This window comes from Lagenorhynchus albirostris, chromosome 5 (assembly GCF_949774975.1).
Source record: "Lagenorhynchus albirostris chromosome 5, mLagAlb1.1, whole genome shotgun sequence".
NCBI lineage: Eukaryota > Metazoa > Chordata > Mammalia > Artiodactyla > Delphinidae > Lagenorhynchus > Lagenorhynchus albirostris.
In genome coordinates, this window is record NC_083099.1 from 21,790,699 (window position 1) to 21,806,104 (window position 15,406).

Below are 15,406 nucleotides of genomic sequence, written 5' to 3' on the forward strand. Positions count from 1 at the left end.
TGTCTATGCAACAATTTGCTTGCACCGATCCTTTCGTCCATAATTATAGACACTATTTATACTTAGAAATGTCTGACTTGTGAGTTTTCTGTTGCGTAGATTTTATAATTTAACACCATTTCTGTTTGCTCCTGGCAAAATTCTACTTTTTTATAAGGCATTTTCTTACTTCTTCTGAGCTTGTTTCCAAATACTTCCAGTATATTTTTAAAATGTTATTTGTTTATTTAAATTGATTATAACATTCCAATAATGGTCCTGTAAAATGTTCCTCTTGGTGAAGAAAATACACACACAATCACACACTGGCTACCTAAAGGGAAGGAATCTGTTTTAACTGTAAACTATCTCAAGGATATGCACTGGGTTGGATAATCCTATATTTATCTTTCTAAGTGGTATGAAGAACATAAATGTTTTATATACATTACATGAATTTTGCTTCTTTCTGCATTTTTTCTGGGAAGAATATTATCATAGGAAAGTACTAAATATTGGAAATCAATATCTGAAAACATAGACATCAAATACACCTTATTTAGAATGCATTCTATTTTTAACGCCTTGTGAATGTTGAAGAAATATGTAGTACAAGGAGGAAATGTAAAAGAAAAATCAATCATCCCCACTCATTCCACCATATAAAGAGATCCACTTGATAAATGTTCATCTTCTATTGATTTTTCACATATTATATTGTTTTCTAGTAGGCAAATAAACATCCACTCACGAGCTCATAGTTTGTGCATTGCATCACTGCTTCAAAATTAATTGCTTGTTCACATATACATACATTTTCACATAAATACAATGGATCTTATAAGTCCCTGCAATAAATAAAACTTGGCCCTATTGCTTTTATCTCTATATTGATAATCTAAAATATGATTTTCGTCTTTTAAAAGATTACTAAAGTTGGGCTTCCCTGGTGGCGCAGTGGTTGGGAGTCCGCCTGCTGATCCAGGGGACACGGGTTCGTGCCCTGGTCCGGGAAGATCCCACATGCCGCGGAGCGGCTGGGCCCGTTAGCCATGGCCGCTGAGCCTGCGCGTCCGGAGCCTGTGCTCCGCAACGGGAGAGGCCACAACAGTGAGAGTCCCACACACCGCAAAAAAAAAAAAAAAATTACTGAAGTTGATTTCCACGCAAAACTATTTCCAACCTTCCATAAAGTTGCTAGTTTATATTTGATTCTTTAATAAAACTATTTGATAAGGTTTTCAGATTATTTCAAAGCATTTAGCTTTATGTGGGCAATTAAATTTGCAATGAAAAGAGGTAAGAAACTGAAATGACCATCACAGGAGTTCTGGTATTGCTTTGCTGACTAATAACTACCATTTGCTGACCAGCACTGTAGGTCTCACACCGGAAAAGACATTACTAAGCATTTTCATGAATGCACTAAATTTAGTTTAAAATAGATATGCCTAAATATTCATTATAACTTAAAGAATTTTAGAAGCTTAATTTACTCCTGAAGTTATCAAAACCCTTTCCCTTTAAATAAATGCTTACTTAGTACCATTTTCAGTTTCTATAGTATCCTTACATGAGTCTTACATAGAATAATATATATTTCTCTTGATTGACTTTTTTAATGGTAAAAACTTAGTCAGAACTGGAATACATGTAGATTAATAAAGCAAAATATAAAAGAACCATAACATTAGTGGCATCAATTTTCACAGAAAAGCATCATTTTAAAACCAGGAATAAACTATAATTTTAAGTCCATAGTGTCTCCTCTACTTCAATAAGACCCACAAAAATAGTGCCATTAGCCTATTGAGCACTCCCAAGATCATACTCTGATTTAGTCAAAACCTAAGTGCCTTTAAAGTGGAGAAAAACACATTATGGACTTATTTAGAAGGAGATAAAGTTGAACAAAGTCAAGAAGTGTAGATACATAGAGCCTAAGTTTAATATTATTTGAATCTACTGGATCAAATCATGCTTGGAAAGCAAGCACACACATGCATTACCAGTTCCATAAACCAGTAAATTGGCCTTCTATTCTTCCTTCCTTCCTTTTTTTTTTCTTCCCTTTCTTTCCTCCTTTCTTCCTGCCTTTTTTTAAATTAATGTAGTTTATACATTGAGTATTTTATCACTTGTCAATTAAAGATTCCTAACAATTATGAAATCTTTAATGTACATATCATTATCTCCACACTGAAGTTCATAAAGTTTATGCAACTTGGCCAACGTTAGGCAGCCGGTGGTAGAACAGATTTCAAATTCTGCTCCAAATGGCTCCAAAATCTAGGTTCATTTCTCTATACCACATAAACCTTTGCTGTTAACTGAGCCTCACAATGGGGCAGATCAGGGTCAGCTACCTAAGTCTTCTGATGACTAATTCAAGTATTTTTACAATACCAAACTTGATACACAGATTTATCATCATAACATTAATAAATATGGGTCCTTTATGTAGCCATTTAATAGACGTTTACCTTTTACCTCTTTGCTCTATAAATATTTTGCACCTTTACACTTTTATTTACATGCCCTGCAGAAATCCCAGGATCCTTTGACACAATATCATTTTTTTAAATAAAAATATGCCCCGATTAGGCAGATTAAAATAGTAAAGTGGATACTCCAGGCAATTCAGTCCCTATTGCCTTATTTTTTTTTATTATTATTTTTTTTGCGGTACGTGGGCCTCTCACTGTTGTGGCCTCTCCCGTTGCGGAGCACAGGCTCCGGACGCGCAGGCTCAGTGGCCATGGCTCACAGGCCTAGCCGCTCTGCAGCATGTGGGATCCTCCTGGACCGGGGCACAAACCCATGTCCCCTGCATCGGCAGGCGGACTCTCAACCACTGCACCACCAGGGAAGCCCCTCTATTGCCTTTTAAATAAAACATGCTGTTAAAAAAATTCAATCTCATTTCCTTCCTTTAATAACATAAAATTGAAATAAGACATAGAGCTTATGTTTGGCACAATATAATATACCAAATCACAAACATCTATGATAATAATCAAACAAAATTGATTTTTTAAAGCTTGAGATAATAAAGAAGCAATTTTCCAGAGCCTGTAATAATTTAGCTACTTTGACTTCTTAAAATGTAGCTTAGTTTTGCAATCAGCCTCTCAAGATTAAACTTCTCCTTATATTAAGGGAAGCCACACTTTAAAAAAAGGAGGTTGTGTATTGTTTCCAATTTAGTTTCAATATGGCAAGTATAGAATATACATAATATTTCAGAAGAACTTGGCCTATATCCTAAGCTAATGATAAAGTTTTCTGTAAGCATTAATAGTTCACCAGCCTCCAGAGTTTCATTTTATTTTGTTAATCAGTATAGTTAGTTGGCAAATTGTGCATCATATATTGTACAGACTCATTGATACTACATTCCTAAAAAATAAATAAACAACTAAAGAAAATGAGAAAATAGAAAGAATGGCAACAAAAAATTCCAGAGGAGAAATACAACTGTAATGTTTAAGGAATATTATAAAGCCAATACTATATATATCACAGTAAACTCTGGGACATTTGGACCAAAAAAGGATTGAATAAATCTTACATTTATAGCTAGAATTTGAACATATGCTTTAAAAAAAAAATCCAAAACAGAAAAATCCTTATCTCTTCAGTTATTCTGTGATTGACATAAAGACAGTTCTTTCGCCCTGAATCCCAGAAGGCTCTTAAAATAGCTTGACATATGATATATTTATAGAATTCTCATCCCTTATCTTACATAATACCTAAAATCAAATTATTAAAAGAAAAATACAGGGAAAAACTAAATACTTTTTAAAATCTAAAACAGTTTGTTTTCTATTATGAGAACACAACTTATGCTGCTGGAATCTAGATCATTAGATATATAAAGAAAATGTTTACAAATAATTATGTGTATGAACTTAATCTTTAATATTAAAGTATCTATAAAAAACATATTTCTAATTATGTTTCATTTGGTGCCTGAACATACAAATATGTCTTTTTAACAGAAAAGTAAAAAGCACATATAATATGATTAAACAGATGATTATTTTCTTCTTCCTCTTAGTTTAATTTTAAAACAGTGAGAAAATTAACAATTTGATTCAAAGTTGAGGTATTATATCTTGGTAGATAAGAGAATCAAACAAATGCAGATTTCAGGTTTTGAATTTGGAAATAGCAATAATAATAATTGATGTTTATTTTTCACAATTTTAAACGGCATTTTCATATGATGTTATTTACAGTGGTATAGTGTATCTGCAATTGAATATCTTTAATTTTTAAACAATTGAAATAGAGCCTATAAAAAGTTACAGACAATAGTAATTCCATGCCATTTCATGTGAAACCATAGGATAATTAATTATTTAAACTTCTTTAATCCCTCATCAATTAGTTAAATTGAACCACAGAGATTTGAGTCAAATATTCAGTCAGCCTGAGTGACTTTTGCCTATGGGAAGCCAGATTTCAAACCAAAATATTCACTTACATCTGGACTAGTGTACTCATAACTTACAACTTACCAACATTAAATACTTGTATTCATTCTAAGAAAATATTGAATGCCTCTTCTAATTTTTGGTATGCTTTTTCTTCATACCTGTTTTTACTATTTTATTACAGTAAGTAATTAGAATACCCTTTATGAGCAATTATTCTATCTCCACTTAAGAAAGATGCCTAAAGTAAACCTGGAGATTCTGCGTCTATGAAGATCTCATATTAAAGAAGAAATGAACTTTTTTTCAGCAGAGGTGCTTCCATTTCTTCACTTTAACTTAAACACCCAAACTTTTGGCCAAGAAGTTAAGACAAGATGTAACACAAACTTAACAGGTCTAAATCTAAACTTCATCTTGCCTGCTAAACTCACTCCAACCACAGCCTTCTCAGTTAATGATAACTTCATATCTTCTATTTGCTTCTAGTCCAAATGTTCTTCTCTCACACCCTAAATGTGCTTTTTCAGGAAACCCTGCTTCTCTTCTACCAAAATCATATCTAGATTCTGTTGACTTCTCTCACCTCCATGGACACCACACTTATCCAAGCAGGGATGATTGCAATAGCCACCCAACTGGTCCTCTGTGCCCACCCACACCCACTGCATGCATTCTCAACACAACAGGCCCATGGAACCTTGTGAAATATCAGATGAGGCCATTGTTTTCATCAGATTCTTTCTTGGCTCCTCTTTTATTCAATATAAAAACCACAATCCTTTCCATGGCCCACAAGGCCCTATAAATCCTTATATGCCCTCACTTACCCCCTTCAAACCACAGTGGTTTACTTGTGGACTATAGAACTGTGTAGGAAAACTTCTGCTGGAGAGCTTTTTATGCTCTGGTGGATTTCTCTGACCCAAAAGCTCTTTTTCAGGGGCTTCCCTAGTGGCACAGTGGTTAAGAATCCACTTGCCAAGCAGGGGACACGGGTTTGAGCCCTGGTCCGGGAAGATCCCACATGCCGTGGAGCAACTAAGCCCATGCGCCACAACTACAGAGCCTGCGCTCTGGAGCCCGCGAGCCACAACTACTGAGCCCACGTGCCACAACTACTGAAGCCCGCACGCCTAGAGCCTGTGCTCCGCAACAAGAGAAGCCACTGCAATGAGAAGCCGGCGCACCGCAACAAAGAGTAGCCCCCGCTCGCTGCAACTAGAGAAAGCCCACGCGCAGCAATGAAGACCCAACGCAGACAAAAATAAATAAATAAAATAAATAAATTTATTTTTAAAAAAAAGCTCTTTTCCAAAATATCCTGGCTTACCCTCTCATGAAAAATTATCTTAAAAATTATCTTGAATTTAGCAGTAAGACAAAAACTTTTAAAAGGTGGGTGTTAGGTCCCTTCATTGTCATTTGGGAGCATTATTTGACAAGCCTACCCAAGGATTACTTAAAGAAATGCTCTTTGTTTGCGTCAACGTTTCCTACTGGGGACTGAAAAAAGATTTAGTGAAGATTTGGTGGAATTGCATATTGGCCTATAGACCTTTCACTGGTAAAGAGAGACGTAATTTCTCCCCAGTAGAAACAAAAGTCCCACAGGTTATGGCTTACAGTTCAGAAGACATTAACCAGTTTTGTATCGAACCTAGCGAGTTTACTCTAATATCCCTTACTAAATCACCTATAAATCCCAAGCTTTGCAAAATGCTCTTTGATAAGATCATCTTACTGATCCCTCATTAATTAATGACTGGAAAAAGATCTTTGGTAGGTGCACATTTTACATTTGTATGAGAGTCATGTTTTAACTATTAAAAATTATACTTTCATAGGATGTTATCTTCTTCAAATATTTGTATAAAAATCACCTTCTCAGTGAATCCTCTGCTTATCATCTTATTTTAAAAATTGCCATACAGCCCATCTCTAGCACCTCCTATTGCTTTTCCTTGTTATTTTCTTTCAAAGCACTTCTCAGCTTCTGACATACTATATAATTCACTGTTATATTTATGTTCTTTCTCCCTCCTGTTGGAATATAAATTTTACAAGAGCATAATTTTTCCTTCTTTTAGCTCACTGATGTACAGTGAGTTCTGCTCTAACATAATGTATGTGTTCCTAAAAATCACCACAAAATGCAAAGTTGCACAATAAAAACCACAGGATTTGTGGGGAAAATGGGGTTAAGGACACAAACTCAAAAACTTAGTGACACATTTAAAGAGTGATAACACAGATTTACACATGTTATATGGTCAAAGTATATATAAACTTTCATTAAGTATGGCACTTTACCTTGAAAAAAACTGAAGTTGGCTTATGGAAGTGGCCTTTAGAAGGGTTGCAAGTGGTACATTATTGTAAAGTAGTGGAAGGAAGTTTATCTGAATGGAACGGCAAGTTATCGCATCATATGTAGATGGATGTCACTCATAATACACGTGATGAACTGTTAGGTTTGAAGTGTGTGAAGTGTGTATGTGAGCGTGCTTGCATGCATGTGTGTGCATGTTTTGTGTTCCTATGAGATTTGGTTCAGCAGGGGATAGTTTCCTCTATTCACCAAGTGTTTCTCCTTAAGGAAATCATGCATAAATAAATGCAAAGTTGATGTTATGCTCAGATTTTCCCCTATTAGAAGAATTGCATTCAAATATGTACATATTTTCAAAATAAACAAAATAGAACTGACTGTATCCCCACATCCTAAAACAGTGCCTTGTACACAGTACACTCTCAATACATACATGTTAACAAATGACTCAGTAAGTGAGTCAGTAAAATATATTTCCTTATATCACAGCCTAGAGGCCCCAGAAAACGATGAGCAGACAGAAACTACTCACAAAAAATTTGGTTTCCCTTCATCTAATATGGCTATTATGAGCATACAAAATAAAGTGAAAATGAATTGGAAGTATTTTACTTCAATGAATTGTTAAATTATATGTAATAGAGATATTCTAACCTAGAGATTAGCACCTGCCTGAGAGATGTAGAGCATTGGGATGTTCAGGGTACAGCATATTAGTTTGAAAAAGCATATTCAATGTTTCATCAAAATTTTACAATTTTAAAACAACCGCCAAAACAACTATGGTTATTTTTAAATAAATTACAAAAAGTAAAACATAATTATTTTTTTATTTGTGGTGATAGTTATGTAATAAACTTTTCTCAGTTTCCCCTAGGGCTGCTTATTATTCCATATGTAAATGAGATCTTAAAATTTATCCAAAAGGGCACGGGATTTGAAAGAATAAGAATAACTCTACTTAGTTAGCATATGAAGCACCACATTAATTACTGCTGTCCTGGACCTGAGTGACTGCAGCCCAAATAATTAACAAGTATATAAAAATACATTATTGTGAAATAAATATAAAATGATCACATGTCTGTTGTGGCCAGAGTCTTCTTCATCACCCTGATTAGATCTTGGTCTGGACCAAGGAACCTTTTGTTTCAGATACTTTGTTTGCAAGGAGCTTAAAGACATTAACAAGATTATTTCCTCAAACATTTGCCATACACTGCCTGTCAATAAATCAGTATAAAAGTTCTCATTACAAACCTCCCTCAGTATAAAACACACAACTCAGGTATTCAACTTTCTTCTCTTTCCATTTTTTTCTGCATAGTAGAAAGAAATGCTTGAACAGTAATCCAATACAGAATTTAGAGAAAACAAAATGTCCACAGAGAACCTACATTCTTTGTTAATTCTAAATGGTTAAAATATAACCACTGGTTTTCAGACCATGGCTTTTGGAGATTACAGTAATGCCTACCATCCATCTCCATTCCAACAGAAAACACACAATTGCCATTCCCACAAGCCATGCTAAATAAACATACACTCTAAACAAGAACAGAGAGCTTATTAATAAATGCAACCTAGTCCCTCCTTTCATTAGCATGCCAATTTAAAGACCATCCTAATTGGAAGTCCTGGAAGAACCACAGAGCACCATTTACTGTCGTCTCACTTGGATGTATAATCAATTGACAGAGATGTTTGAGTTTATGTAGTCAGAGTAAAATAGACAAAAATCTTCTAGTAATGGAATTTATATTTTGTAATTATTTCTAATTTGTGCAGGCTATCTGCACAAACACTTCTTTTAAAATATTTTAGTTTCTCAGTTTCTAATTTCTAGACCTGATCAGTCTAATTTTTTCTGTAGTACATACACTGTGCTTATGCTACTAATACTGGTAGAAAGACTTGTGGAAAGGTGGACAGAAATAAAATCATGTGTGTATAAAGAAAAATGTTCCACTTATACCTCATTTGCCTAGTAGATGTCAGAAATGACTGTGTAGTTTCATCACAATTGGCTTAAAAAGCTGAAGCCAATAAAGGACAATGAACTTTTGGTGATTCTGGGATACCAGATGCTAACAGGATCTAATGCATTGAAGACCCTGTCCCGACCAATGAACAATGGAACATATTTTCATCCAACTGGGTATATACCTACACATTCATCTCATACTATTAAGAGTGCTAGTTTTTCATTTTTAATCAGCATTACCACCATAAATACTACCTTCCTTTTTGCAATTAAAATTCCTATAGTTTTCCCCTTAGCAGTCTACACAGTGGATTTCTTCACTGATAAGTATTCCCTTGCCGAAAAAATTAATAGACCTATTGTAAAGTTATTTTTAATCCTGGTGGTGGCTATTTTATTTATTTTTGATGTATAAAAGCTGTAACTTCCATGATAGAGTAACCACTTCAAAAATAATTTTAATTTTACATTGTGAGTTATTTTTCTTGCATTTTTCAAGCACTGTATTCCCAATAAATTAAATTGTTATTGAAAATCTAATGTACTCTATCCTACTGCTGGCATCTGATATTGTGCTGATTTCTATTATTTTGTAAATTACTACATAATTTCCATGTACTGTGTAGTTAATACCTTATAGCTAGAGATAGGTTTATTCTTACTAATTGAAAGACTATAAAACCAATGACACATTCATTATTGCTTTTAATTATTTGACAGACATTCCTAAGTACTAATGTCAAGCCACTGAAGCCAGATCTTTTTAAAGATGGAGAGAGAGGAAGAAAATAATAGAAGGCAAAGTAAAAGAATGTTTTGCTAACATTTTATAGTATAGAGTTTTATAGTGTCTGGCCTTATATTTAGGTCTTTAATCATTTTGAGTTTATTTTTGTGTATTGTGTTAGGAAGTGTTCTAATTTCATTGTTTTACATGTACCTGTCCAGTTTTCCAGCACCACTTATTGAAGAGGCTGTCTTTCCTCCATTGCATATTCTTACCTCCTTTATCAAAGATAAGGTGATCATATGTTACTGGGTTTACCTCTGGGCTTTCTATCCTGTTCCATTGATCTATCTTTCTGCTTTTGTGCCAGGACTATACTGTCTGGATTAGTGTAGCTTTGTAGTATAGTCTGCAGTCAGGGAGCCTAATTCCTCCAGCTCTGTTTTTCTTTCTCAAGATTGCTTTGGTGTTTCAGGATCTTTTGTGTTTCCATACAAATTGCGAAATATTTTGTTCTAGTTCTGTGAAAAATGTCAGTGGTAGTTTGGTAGGTATTGCATTGAATCTGTAGATAGCTTGGGTAGTATAGTCATTTTCACAATGTTGATTCTTCCAATCCAAGAACATGGTATATCTCTCCATCTGTTTGTATCATCTTTAATTTCTTTCATCAGTGTCTTATAGTTTTCTGCATACAGGTCTTTTATCTCCTTAGGTAGGTTTATTCCTAGGTATTTTACTCTTTTGTTGCAATGGTAAATGGGAGTGTTTATTTTTCTTTCAGAATTTTTATCATTAGTGTATAGGAATGCAAGAAATTTCTGTGCATTAATTTTGTATCCTGCTACTTTATGAAATTCATTGATTAGCTCTAGTACTTTTCTGGTAGCATCTTTAGGATTCTCTATTTACAGGATCATATCATCTGCAGTGACAGCTTTATTTCTTCTTTAATGGTTTGGATTTCTTTTATTTCTTTTTCTTCCCTGAATGTTGTGGCTAAAACTTCCAAAACTATGTTGAATAATAATGGTGACAGTGGGCATCCTTGTCTTGTTCCTGATTTTAGAGGAAATGGCTTCAGTTTTTCACAATTTAGAATGATGTTGGCTGTGGGTTTGTCATATATGGCCTTCATTATGTTGAGGTAAGTTTCCTCTATGCCTACTTTCTGGAGAATTTTTATCATAAATCATTGTTGAATTTTGTTGAAAGCTTTTTCTGCATCTATTGAGATGATCATATGGTTTTTATCTTTCAGTTTGTTAATATGGTGTATCACATTGACTGATTTGTGTATATGGAAGAATCCTTACATTCCTGGGAGGAACCCCACTTGATCATGGTGTATGATCCTTTTAATGATCCTGCTGTTGGATTCTGTTTCCTAGTATTTTGTTGAGGATTTTTGCATCTATGTCCATCAGTGATACTGGTCTGTAGTTTTCTTTTCTGGTGACATCTTTGTCTGGTTTTGGTATCAGGGTGATGGTGGCCTTGTAGAATGAGTTTGGGAGTGTTCCTCCCTCTGCTATATTTTGGAAGAGTTTGAGAAGAATAGGTGTTAGCTCTTCTCTAAATGTTGGATAGAATTCACCTGTGAAGGCTTCTGGTCCAGGGCTTTTGTTTTTTGGAAGATTTTTAATCATAGTTTCACTTTCAGGGCCTGTGATTCGTTTGTTTATATTTTCTCTTTCTTCCTGGTTCAGTCTTGGAAGGTTGTGTTTTTCTACGAATATGTCCATGTCTTCCCGGTCGTCCATTTTATTGGCATAGAGTTGCTTGTAGTAATCTCTCAGGATCCTTTGTATTTCTGCAGAGTTAGTTGCTACTGCTCCTATTTCATTTCTAATTCTGTTGATTTGAGTCTTCTTCCTTTTTTCTTAATGTGTTTGGCTAGTGGTCTATCAATTTTCTTTATCTTCTCAAAGAAACAGATTTTAGTTTTATTGATTTTTGTTATTATTTCCTTCATTTCTTTTTCATTGATTTCTGATCTGATTTTTATGATTTCTTTCCATCTGCTAACTTTGGGGGTCTTTTTTGTTCTTCTTTCTCTAATTGCTTTAGGTGTAAGATTAGGTTCTTTATATGAGATGTTTCTTGTTTCTGGAGGTGGGATCATATTGCTATGAAGTTCCCTCTTAGAACTGCTTTTGCTGCATCCCATAGGTTTTGGGTCATCGTGTTTTCATTGTTATTTGTTTCTAGATATATTTTCGTTTCCTCTTTATTTTCTTCAGTGATCTCTTGGTTATTTAGTAACGTATTGTTTAGCCTCCATGTGTTTGTATTTTTTACTGTTTTTTTTCCTGTAACTGATATCTAGTCTTATAGCATTATGGTCAGAATAGATACTTGACACGGTTTTAATTTTCTTACATTTACCAAGGTTTGTCTTGTGACCCAATGTATGATCTATCCTGGAGAATGTTCCATGAGCACTTGAGAAGAAAGTGTATTCTGTTGTTTTTGTATAGAATGACCTATAAACATCAATTAAGTCCATCTTGTTTAATGCATCATTTAAAGCTTGTGTTTCCTTATTTATTTTCATTTTGGATAACCTGTCCATTGGTGAAAGTGGGGTGTTAAAGTTCCCTACTATGATTGTGTTACTGTCAATTTCCCCTTTTACGGCTATTAGCACTTGCCTTATGTATTGAGGTGCTCCTATGTTGGGTGCATAAATATTTACAATTTTTATATTTTCTTCTTGGATTGATCCCTTGATCATTATGTAGTGTCCTTTGTCTCTTGTAATAGTCTTTACATTAAAGTCTATTTTGTCTGTTATGAGAATTGCTACTCCAGCTTTCTTTTGATTTCAATTTTCATGGAATATCGTTTTCCATCCCCTCACTTTCAGTCTGTATGTGCCCCTAGGTCTGAAGTGGGTCTCTTGTAGACAGCATATATATGGGTCTATGTCTTTTCATTCAGCCTCTCTACGTCTTTTGGTTGGAACATTTAAACCGTTTACATTTAAGGTAATTATCAATATCTATGCTCCTATTACCATTTTCTTAATTGTTTGGGGTTTGTTTTTTTAGATCTTTTCCTTCTCTTGTGTTTCCTGACTAAAGAAGTTCCTTTGGCACTTTCTGTGTAGCTGGTTTTGTGGTGCTGAATTCGCTTAGCTTTTGCTTGTCTGTAAAGTTTTCAATCACTCCGTCGAATCTGAATGAGATCCTGCTGGGTAGATTAATCTTGCCTGTATTTTTTTTCCCTTTCATCACTTTAAATATGTCCTGCCACTCCCTTCTGGCTTGCAGAGTTTCTGCTGAAAGATCAGCTGTTAACCTTATGGAGAATCCTTTGTATGTTACTTGTTGCTTATCCCATGTTGCTTTTACTATTTTTCTTTGTACTTAATTTTTGATAGTTTGATTAATATGTGTCATGGTGTGTTTCTCCTTAGATTTACCCTTTATGGGACTCTCTGTGCTTCCTGGATGTGATTGACTATTTCCTTTCCCATGTTAGTGAAATTTTCAACTGTAATCGCTTCAAAGATTTTCTCAGATCCTTTCTTTTTCTCTTCTTCTTCTGGGACCCCTATAATTTGAATGTTGGTACAGTTTATGTAGTCCCAGAGCTCTCTGAGACTGGCCTCAATATTTTCATTCTTTTTTCTTTATTCTGTTCTGTGGTAGTTACTTCCACTATTTTATCTTCCAGATCACTTATCCGTTCTTCTGCCTCAGTTCTTCTGCTCTTGATTCCTCCTAGAGAATTTTTCATTTCATTGATTGTTTGGTTCATCATTGTTTATTGCTCTTTAGTTCTTCTAAGTCCTTGTTAAACGTTTCTTGTATTTCCTCCATTCTATTTCCACGATTTTGGATCATCTTTACTATCATTACTCTGAATTTTTTTTCAGGTAGACTGCCTATTTCCTCTTCATTTTTTGGGCTGGTGGGCTTTTACCTTGCTTCTTCATCTGCTGCATACTTCTCTGTCTTCTCATTTTGCTTAACTTACTGTGTTTGTGGTCCCCTTTTCACAGGCTGCAAGTCCGTAGTTCCCATTGTTTTGGTTGTCTGACCCCAGTGGGTAAGGATATTTCAGTGGGTTGTGTAGGCTTCCTGGTGGAGGGGACTGGTGCCTGTGTTCTGGTGGGTGGGCCTGGATCTTGTCTTTTTGGTGGGCAGGGCTGCGTCCAGTTGTGTGTTTTGGGGTGTCTGTGAACTTACTATGATCTTAGGCAGCCTCTCTGGTAATAGGTGGGGTTGTGTTCTTGTCTTGCTAGTTGTTTGGCATGGGGCATCCATCACGGGAGCTTGCTTGCCATTGGGTGGAGGAGCTGGGTCTTAGCATTGAGACAGAGATCTCTGGGAGAGTTCTCGCTGATTAATATTATTTGGGGCTGGGAGGTCTCTGGTGTTCCAATGTCTTGAACTCAGTTCTCCCACCTCAGAGGCTCATGCCTGACACCAGGCCAGAGCACCAAGACTGTCAGCCACATGGCTCAGAAGAAAAGGGAGAAAAAAAGAAATAAAAATAAATGAAATAAAATTATTAAAATAAAAAAAAGAATAGAGCAACGAAACCAATAAACAAATTCACCAATGATAACATGTGCTAAAAGCTATACTAATATAAACATAAAAATCAGAAACAAGTCAGTCACAGACAGCAAACCCCAATTCTACAGTTGCTCCGAAAGCCCACCACCTCAATTTTGGGTTGATTCATTGTCTATTCAGGCATTCCACAGATGCATGGTACCTCAAGTTGATTGTGGGGATTTAATCCACTGCTCCTGAGGCTGAAGGGAGAAATTTCCCTTTCTCTTCTTTGTTTGCACAGCTCCTGGGGTTCAGCTTTGGTTTTGGCCCCGTCTGTGTGTGTAGGTTGCCCTCAGGATTCTGTTCCTGCCCAGCCAGGAAGGGGGTAAAGCACCGGCTGGTTAGGGGGCTCTGCCTCACTCATGCTGGGGGGGAGGGAGGGGTACAGTAGTTGTAACTGGAATGTGGGGCAAGCCTGCGGCAGCAGAGGCCAACATGACTTTGCAACAGCCTATGGTGCACTGTGTGTTTTCCCAGGGAAGTTGTCCCTGGATCACGGGACCCTGGCAGTGGCGGGCTGCACAGGCTCCCGGGAGGGGAGGTGTGGATAGTGATCTGTGCTTGCACACAGGCTTCTTGGTGGCGGCAGCAGCAGCCTTAACATCTCATGCCCGTCTCTGGTGTTGGCACTGATAGCCGCGGCTCACGCCCATCTCTGGATATCGTTTAGGTGGTGCTCTGAATCCCCTCTCCTCGCGCACCCCTAAACAATTGTCTCTTGCCTCTTAGGCAGGTCCAGACTTTTTCCTGGACTCCCTCCTGGCTAGCTGTGGCACACTGGCCCCCTTCAGCCTGTGTTCACGCAGCCAACTCCAGTCCTCTCCCTGGTGTCTGACCTCCGAAGCCCGAGCCTCAGCTCCCAGCACCCACCCACCCCAGCGGGTGAGCAGACAAGCCTCTCAGGCTGGTGAGTGCTGGTCGGTACTGATCCTCTGTGTGGGAATCTCTCTGCTTTGCCCTCTGCATCCCTGTTATTATGCTCTCTTCCATGGCTCCTAAGCTTTCCCCCTGCCCACCCCTCTGCCAGTTAAGGGGCTTCCTAGTGTGTGGAAACTTTTCCTCCTTCACAGCTCCCTCCTAGAGGTACAGGTCCTGTCTCTATTCTTTTGACTCTGTTTTTTTCTTTTTTCTTTGCCCTACCCAAGTACATGGGGATTTTCTTTTCTTTTGGGAAGTCTGAGGTCTTCTGCCATCGTTCAGTAGGTGTTCTGTAGGAGTTGTTCCACATGTAGATGTATTTTTGATATATTTGTGGGGAGTAAGCCACATCTTACTCCTCTTCCATCTTGAAGGTTCCCTTCGCATGTTTCTGTTTTAAAACACTTTATTTTATATAGTTTGTTGATTCCTTAAATTGAACTCACAACCTGT